This window comes from Chelonia mydas, chromosome 16, assembly GCF_015237465.2.
Source record: "Chelonia mydas isolate rCheMyd1 chromosome 16, rCheMyd1.pri.v2, whole genome shotgun sequence".
Lineage (NCBI taxonomy): Eukaryota > Metazoa > Chordata > Testudines > Cheloniidae > Chelonia > Chelonia mydas.
This window is the reverse complement of record NC_057857.1, coordinates 6529480-6538594: the sequence shown is the minus strand read 5'-3', so window position 1 is coordinate 6538594 and position 9115 is coordinate 6529480. Positions and strand designations below refer to the sequence as shown.

The 9115-nt window shown below is 43.9% G+C and overlaps 1 pseudogene; it reads right to left on the bottom strand.

Moving 5' to 3' along the window:
• Window positions 1–8328: 8328 nt before the first annotated feature.
• LOC102933446 lies at window positions 8329–8896 on the bottom strand (annotated as a pseudogene).
• Window positions 8897–9115: the final 219 nt, after the last annotated feature.

Below are 9115 nucleotides of genomic sequence, written 5' to 3'. Positions count from 1 at the left end.
TGCCCCTGAAAGATAAGCGCCTTCTGCCCTTTATTTCCTTGCAGTGCAGGCGGTCGCCCTGCTAGTGGGGAGGATGAGGAAGAATCCAGCCTTCTTCAGCTGGGAGGGGTGGGACGCACCTTGCACCCGAGGTGCCAGGTTGTGAGACTGCTCTGGCCTCAGAACCATCTACCTCCCTCCCTCCCTGCCCCGTGTCTCCATCCCTGTTGTATGTGCTGAGCAAGTCAATGCAGTCAAAATACCATTTATTTAGCAATTAACTGGTGTGACTTTAGTGCTGGGGAAAGGCTCCTCCTGGAGACTCAGGCCTGGGTGAGGACAGGCAGGTTGCGGACACTGGAAGAATTAATAAGCCCTGTTTATCCACAGAACAGTGATAGTATAGACAGCAGCCCTGCAAGCTTTCCCCCACACTGCTCCTTTCCTCAACTTAGGCTTTTAACAGGTTTCAGAGTAGCAGCCGTGTTAGTCTGTATCCGTAAAAAGAAAAGGAGTACTTGTGGCACCTTAGAGACTAACAAATTTATTAGAGCATAAGCTTTCATGAGCTACAGCTCACTTCGTCAGATGCATACAGTAGAAAATATAGTGGGGAAATTTTATATACACAGAGAACATGACACAATGGGTTTTACCATACACACTGTAACAAGAGTGATTAGGAAAGGTGAGCTATTACCAGCAGGAGAGCCCGGGGGGACCTTTTGTAGTGATAATCAAGGTTTTAATTGCAAATTAATTCCAATTCAGCAGTCTCTCGTTGGAGTGTTTTTGAAGTTTTTTTTTTGAAGAATTGCCACTTTTAGGTCTGTAATCGAGTGACCAAAGAGATTGAAGTGTTCTCCAACTGATTTTTGAATGTTATAATTCTTGACGTCTGATTTGTGTCCATTTATTTTTTTACATAGAGACTGTCCAGTTTGACCAATGTACATGGCAGAGGGGCATTGCTGGCACATGATGGCATATATCACATTGGTAGATGTGCAGGTGAACGAGCCTCTGATGGCGTGGCTGATGTGCTTAGGCCCTACGATGGTGGCCCCTGAATAGATATGTGGACACAGTTGGCAACGGGCTTTGTTGCAAGGATAGGTTCCTGGGTTAGTGGTTCTGTTGTATGGTTGCTGGTGAGTATTTGCTTCAGGTTGGGGGGCTGTCTGTAAGCAAGGACTGGCCTGTCTCCCAAGATCTGTGAGAGTGATGGGTCGTCCTTCAGGATAGGTTGTAGATCCTTGATGATGTATTGGAGAGGTTTTAGTTGGGGGCTGAAGGTGATGGCTAGTGGCGTTCTGTTATTTTCTTTGTTGGATCTGTCCTGTAGTAGGTAACTTCTGGGTACTCTTCTGGCTCTGTCAAAAAGTGGCAATTCTTCAACAAAAAAACTTCAAAAACAGACTCCAACGAGAGACTGCTGAATTGGAATTAATTTGCAAACTGGATACAATTAATTTAGGCTTGAATAAAGACTGGGAGTGGATGTGTCATTACACAAAGTAAAACTATTTCCCCTTGTTTATTTCCCCCCCAACTGTTCTTGTAAACTGCTGGAAATGGCCCACCTTGATTATCACTACAAAAGGTCCCCCCCCCCGGGCTCTCCTGCTGGTAATAGCTCACCTTTCCTGATCACTCTTGTTACAGTGTGTATGGTAACACCCATTGTTTCGTGTTCTCTATGTATATAAAATCTCCCCACTATATTTTCCACTGTATGCATCTGATGAAGTGAGCTGTAGCTCACGAAAGCTTATGCTCTAATAAATTTGTTAGTCTCTAAGGTGCCACAAGTCCTCCTTTTCTTTTTAGACTTTTAAGAGACTCCAGTTGAAATGACCCATTATTCTGTCCTGGGTTTCTCTATGATGAGACTGCCAGTAAAGAGGGGGGCAAGAACTGTTAGTTGTGATGGTAGATCCTGTGATGAGAATGGCTATCCAGTAGAAATTGACTTGAAACCCCAATTAATTTCACCTGGACCCCTTAGCAGCCATTAGCTGGGAAAGGGAACAGCTGTTGGTTACCACCAACCTGGCTGGATTCACACTGGTGATTAAGGCCTGGGCTCTGCAAGCACTTTTCCGAAAGTCTCCTAGCACTGGTACGGTCCCGCAAGTAGTAGCAAAAGTGGGAGTGCTCTGTCCCGTTAATGATCCCATCCAAGGCACTTTACCAACGCTAGTAATTAAGCTTCACCACAACTCTTTGAAGTCAATAGGCATAGAATGATAGGGTTATGAGAGAGCAAAGGTCATCTAGTGCCAAGAGACAAGATTTGTTGTGTCTAAACCATCCAAGACAGGTGGATCTCTAGCCTCCTTATGAAAACTTCCAGTGAAGGCGCGTCCACAACCGCCCTAGGCGTCTGTGCCATTGTCCTACTGTTCTTACAGTTAGGAAGTTTTTCCTGAGATGTAATCTAGATCTGCTCTGCTATAGCTTGAACCCATTGCCGCTTGTCCTGCCCTCTGTGGCAAGAGAGAACAACTTTTCTTCATCTTTTTTTATGGCAGCCTTTTGTGAAGACTGCTATTGTGTCCCCCCTTAATCTCCACTTTTCCAAACTAAAGATTACATCCCTTTCATCATCTTTGTCGCTCCCTCTGGATCCTTTCCAGTTTCTCTACATCCTTTCTATACATTGGTGACCAACCTGGACACAACAGTACTCCAGCTGAGGCCTAACCAGCGCTGAGTAGAGAGGTACAATCACTTCCCATGACTTGCATGCTATGCCTCTGTTAATGTAACCTAAAATTGCATTTGCATTTTTTGCAACAGTATTGCACTGCTGACTCATGTTGAGGTTGTGATCCACAACAACTCCCAGATTCTTCTCAGCAGTGCTGTCACCAAGTCAGTTATCCCCCATTCTGTATTTGTGTGCGTTTGTGTTTTCTTCCTTAAGTGTAGCACCTTACATTTGTCTTTATTGAATTTCATTTTGTGGTCTACAGCTTAGTTCTCCCATGTATCACCCTCTGAATTTTAGCTTTATCCTCCAAAGTATTGGCAACTCTCCCAGCTTTGTGTCGTCTGCAAACTTGATCCATACATTCTCTATTCCTACAGTCAGGTCATTAATAAAGATGTTAACAACACCGGACCCAGAACACATCCCTATGGAATCCCACTTGAGACCTCCCTCCAATCTGATATCATTATTATCCCCTCTTTACACAAGGGAAACTGACACAGAAAAGTGAAATGACATGCCCAAGGCCAAAGTGTGAATAAGTAGCAGAGCCAGGAATAGAACATAGGCACCCTATTCGCTGGTCTATCCGTTAGGTATGCTCCCTATGCTGTAGTACAACTTCAAGCTGTAAATTTTATCTCTCTTTCTGGATAATGAGTATTTTTCTTATATGGATGGTTATGAAACCTCAGAATTGACTCTTTTGCCAGGAGCTACAAGGATCCAGGGTTGCAGTTTGCTTAGCAATTTACGTAACATAACTATATGGACACAATGTCTTACACTTGAATGCCAACTCACTCACCATTCCCTACTCCTCACCTCTTGGTTGATTATGTTCTGCCAATGGGGTACGTATTTGTAGACTATTTACATACCTAATTGTCTGCTCTTCTGCAGCTACATGTATGCACTGAAAGTACAATTCTTATACAACAGCACATAAAGAAGCATGAGGCATGAAATTCACACCTAGAGCTGGTGAAAAAAAGTATGTTATATTAACATTTTAATTAAATAATTTTTGTTTAATTTGAATTTTTTACAAAATTTTTTGACAAAAATGTCTAAACAAAAATTGTAGTTTAAAAAAAAATGCTCTGAAATGTTTTCATGGGCGGGGAGGTGTAATCCCACTTTCTTTTACTTTTTAAAAATTTCTCCCTTCCCCTCTTTTTTTCTGCTGAAAAAAGATACATTAAAAAAGTATGAGGAAGCAGGATTCTCCCTACAATTTTAAAACAAATGTTTTGTTTGGAAAGTTCATCAAAAGACTAAAAGTGTTGAGGAATATGAAATGTGTCCTGGAAAAATGTAACTGTTGTCAAAATCCCAGGTTAAAAAACAAATAACTGCATCTGTTCTCCTTTGGGACCAAAGACACCAGTCTCTACCTGGGGAGCAAAGTGTAGCTGTATTTATGAAATAAAATAAGGATATCAATGTACACACACAAAGACCAGCAGTAAGTGCAAAATATTATTAGTATATTATAGAGCTATCTGTAAGGGGGAAGGTGTAATGGTTAAAGCATGGGAGTTTTCTTCTGAATCAGATCTAAGTCCCATTCCTTAGCCGTCTCTTCCTGTGTGACTTGGGCTGGTTGTGTCACCCCTCTGTTTCTCCATCTACAAACTGCGGATGATAACACTTCCCTAGCCAAGGGAGAGTGTGAGGCTGAATTTGTGAGGCAACCAGTGACTTTAGTGAGAAGTTCTATAGAAATGTCCCTAAATAACTACGTAATGACTGAGAGGCACAGACACACAGGCCAGTTATGTGAACACATCAAGGTGACAGAGTAACAGCCGTGTTAGTCTGTATTCGCAAAAAGAACAGGAGGACTTGTGGCACCTTAGAGACTAACCAATTTATTTGAGCATAAGCTTTATCCTCATCAAGGTGAGGCAACACCTCTTTATCTTTAGTGCAATTGCAAATCACAGGACCATTTCCAGACGGTTTGTGGTGCCAGGGGTGTGCTGTGGGAGCAAGGCACGCAGTGTGGACTTCGTACACTGAGGAGCACTGTGCACAATTCCTTGGCCTGTTGTCTTTTCTAGGCAAGGTATTCACACTGGAGAGAAAGCCATGCAGCGTAATGAACGTCCCATAACGTCATAAGCCAGGCACCTGAGCTCCAGCCATGGTGGGAGAAAAAAAAAATACTCATCTAGACAAAACCAAGGGAGTCAAAGCGTACAGCTGGGCTGAGTCAGGCCCCTGGATTTATATCAAAAAGAAGATCAAGAGGTGACTTGACTATACTGTCTAAGCACCTTCACAGGTACTAACAGGGCTCTTTAATCAAGCGAAGAAAGGCATAACAAGAACCAATGACAGGAAACTGAAGCCTCATCTGAAAACATGCACCCCTCAAGCCAGCTAAGGTCTGGATCTTTTCTACTTCTTTTGCAGCCTCTTGTAGATGAAGTAGCAAATACCAGGGTCATCCAGGTGAAGTCACACCACGGGTTTATTTATATATTGGTATTAAAACATTTCCCTTGCCATTTTCTGTCCTCAGCACACCGTAACATCTTGGCTGATTTGTGACCACCACACTCCATTGTCATTATTTATTTATGATAGCACCACTCCTGGCCTAAGACCCCACTGTGTGAAGCACAGTCCAAAAATATAACCAAATCAAGCAGATGTCTTTATTGAGCTATTTGCTGTGACTCTGAGGTTGCCGCTAATCCCTGACCCATCCGTTTATTATTTGTACTCCCCTAGCACCTAGGAACCCCAGCCACCGAGAAGGACCCATTCATAGACTCACAGAGTTTAAAGCCAGAAGGGACCATTAGATCGTCTAGTCTGACCTCCTGTCTAGCACAGGCCTTTACATTTCATACCTTTACTCCTGTGTTGATCCCAATAACTTGTGTTCGACTAACGCACCTTCCAGAAAGGCAGCCAGTCTTGATCAAGAGATGGGGAAGCCACCACTTCCCTTGGGAGTTTGTTCCCAGGGTTAATGACTCCCATCGTTAAAAATCTGTGCTCGTTTCTCATGTGAATTTGTCCGGCTTCAGCTTCCAGCCAATAGTTTTGTTCTGCCTCTCTCTGTTAGACTAAAGAGCCCTTTAATACTCAGTATATTCTCCCTGTGAAGGTCCCTATACACTATTATCAATTCAGCTCTCAAGCTATGCTGCTGTAGTGTTTCAGTGAAGATGGTACCTATGCTGATGGTTCTCCCATTGTTTAGATATTCCACCTCCCCAAATGGCAGAAGCTAGGTTGACGGGAGAAGTCTCCTGTCAGCCTAGTGCTGTCCATACTTTAGATCAGTTTAACTGCATTGCTCAGGAGGGCGGATTTTTAACACCCTTGAGCGATGTAGTTATACGGACCTGATTTCCTAATGTAGACCAGGCCTAAGTATGAGACAAGAGTCAAGGGGTGGATACAGACAGTCGGAAGGGGGATGTCAAGGTTCCTTCCCCACTCTGAAATCTAGGGTACAGATGTGGGGACCTGCATGAAAACCTCCTAAGCTTACTTTTACCAGCTTAAGTTAAAACTTCCCCAAGGTACAAACTATTTTACCTTTTGCCCTTGTACTTTATCGCTGCCACCACCAAACGTCTAACAGGTATATAACAGGGAAAGAGCCCGTTTGGAAATGTCTTTCCCCCCAAAATCCTCCCAAACCTTACACCCCCTTTCCTGGGGAAGGTTTGATAAAAATCCTCACCAATTTGCATAGGTGAACACAGACCCAAACCCTTGGATCTTAAGAACAATGAAAAAGCAATCAGGTTCTTAAAAGAAGAATTTTAATAGAAGAAAAAGTAAAAGAATCACCTCTGTAAAACCAGGATGATAAATACCTTACAGGGTAATTAGAGTCAAAACATAGAGAATCCCTCTAGGCAAAACCTTAAGTTACAAAAAGACACAAAAACAGGAATATCCATTCCATTCAGTACAACTTATTTTACCAGCCATTTAAACAAAACAGAATCTAACACATATCTAACTAGATTACTTACTAAGTTCTAAGACTCCATTCCTGTTCTGTCCCCAGCAAAAGCATCACAGAGACTGAGAGAGAGAGTTTGTTTCTCCCTCCCTCCAGCTTTTGAAAGTATCTTGTCTCCTCATTGGTCATTTTGGTGAGGTGCCAGCGAGGTTATCCTAGCTTCTTAACCCTTTACAGGTGAAAGGGTTTTTCCTCTGGCCAGGAGGGATTTAAAGGTGTTTACCCTTCTCTTTATATTTATGACAGGGGAAAACAAGGAAACCATGAAACAAAGTTGGTTAACATGGTAGGCAATGGTTATAAAACACCAGCTGCCTAACAGTTGTCAGGTTTTTTGTAGGCATGGCAAAGGAGAGTTTGAAGAAGGGAATCAGTGCCTATGAAAAACAGAAATTATTCCTTCCATTGGGCATATCATTTAGAGGAAAATTCCAGCCATTCCATGAACATATTAGGTGCCTTATAGGTGCTCAATATTACTGTTTACTAACATTTCAGAATAAAGTGATCTTGGATCAAAGCCAATAGAACGGGCTCTGTCAAAGTTAACCTTGAATGTTTCAAGATAAAGGTGAAATTTACTCTGTCCATGGAGATAGCCATGGTCCTTTGAAAAGACTGACCTGAGATGGAAAGAATCTCTCTCCTATTGATTTTGCTGGTGGACACATTCCATTTTGAGTGCAACATCCTGGTACATTTCAACATGTAGTTAAGAGGGTGTATGTGCGCTCATATGTTTATGCGTGTATATTTGTTCAGGGGTGTGCATGCTCATCCGTTCATGCATGTGTGTGTGCAGATGTCTACATCCATGCATGAGTTCATGGTGTTCCTGTATCTGGGCATGCATGCTCTTATAGGCAGATGGTGATTCGTTATTTACCTCCATGGAACCCCTGAACTGCTTCCTCTCATGCAGACCAGCCCTCACCCTAACGGAGAACCTCCCCACTCCCTGCTAGTCACCTCCTTCCTTTTAATTCAAACTCCAAAGGAGCAAAGAGAACCAGGGAGGAGCACTGTTAGCAAGCCAAGGACTCAGCTGGGCCAGTCCCATTGCTCTGCACTTGCTTACCTCACAGGGGTGCTGTGAGCGTGAACAGGTTAATGCCTTGACAGCACCTTGAGATCCTCTGTTGAAAAGAAGCACTAGGGATGTGCAAGGTAGGGTTATGATCATGCTAATCTGGTTAGCTGGATTTCTGCTCTCCTCCCTGACGGGACGTTTCTCTGTGTGACTTTGGCATTGAAATACAGAGAGAGGGACAAAGGTGAGATGGGAAATCTCTCTTCCCTCCCTATGCAGTTCAGAGGCTCAGCCCCAAGCATAGTGGAAGTTACAGTTTATCTGTCTTCATCTACAAGCCCTGCAAGGAGTAGGCCTCCTTCAGTCCAAGCTCTCATTGAAGTCAATGGGCCTTTGCCTGAGTAAAGACTGAATTAAAATGGAGGGGCAGACTCTGATACCATTATTCCCACTAAGTAATTTTGGGGCCTTGTCTTCACTGCAAACAAAGACGTGTTCTCAACTGAAGTTAGCCAACTTCAATCCAAACTCTAATGAAGCCAAGGCAGCTGCAGCTCCAACACAAGGTTTTTTAAATTGAAGTCTCTTGGGGAGCACACAGACCGGTTACTTGGAGCTGGTGTACTTGGTCACAGCCTTGGTACCTTCAGACACAGCGTGCTCAGCCAACTCCCCAGGCAGCAGCAGGCGCACGGCGGTCGGCATCTCCCGAGAGGTGATGGTCGAGTGCTTGTTATAATGCGCCAAGCGGGACGCCTCCCCAGCACTGCGCTCAAAGATGTCATTGACAAAGGATTCAGAGCAGCAGCCGTGTTAGTCTGTATTCGCAAAAAGAACAGGAGGACTTGTGGCACCTTAGAGACGAACAAATTTATTTGAGCATAAGCTTTCGTGAGCTACAGCTCACTTCATCGGATGCTTATGCTCAAATAAATTTGTTAGTCTCTAAGGTGCCACAAGTCCTCCTTTTCTATTGACAAAGGAATTCATGATGCCCATGGCCTTAGAAGAGAGACTGGTGTCAGGGTGAACCTGCTTCAGCACCTTGTACATGTAGATGGAGTAACTCCTTCCTGGTCTTGCGGCGCTTCTTATCCCCTTTCTTCTGGGCCTTAGTCACCGCTTTCTTGGAGCCCTTCTTGGGTGCAGGGGCAGATTTCGCCGGTGCAGGCATCTCGATCGCTACTCACACAGCACAGAACAGGAACAGCAACGCCCAGTCAAAGATTACAGGTCAGACTGGAGCTCAACTTGACCCACTAACTTGGCTGAAAACTGCAACTGCCTTGTCTAGGATCCCAGCTGGGATTAGCCAAACTGAGCTGAGAACACACCCCTCGTCCCCTGCAGGTGTAATCTTCAGCTCAGGCAGACACACGTGCGCTTGCTGTGG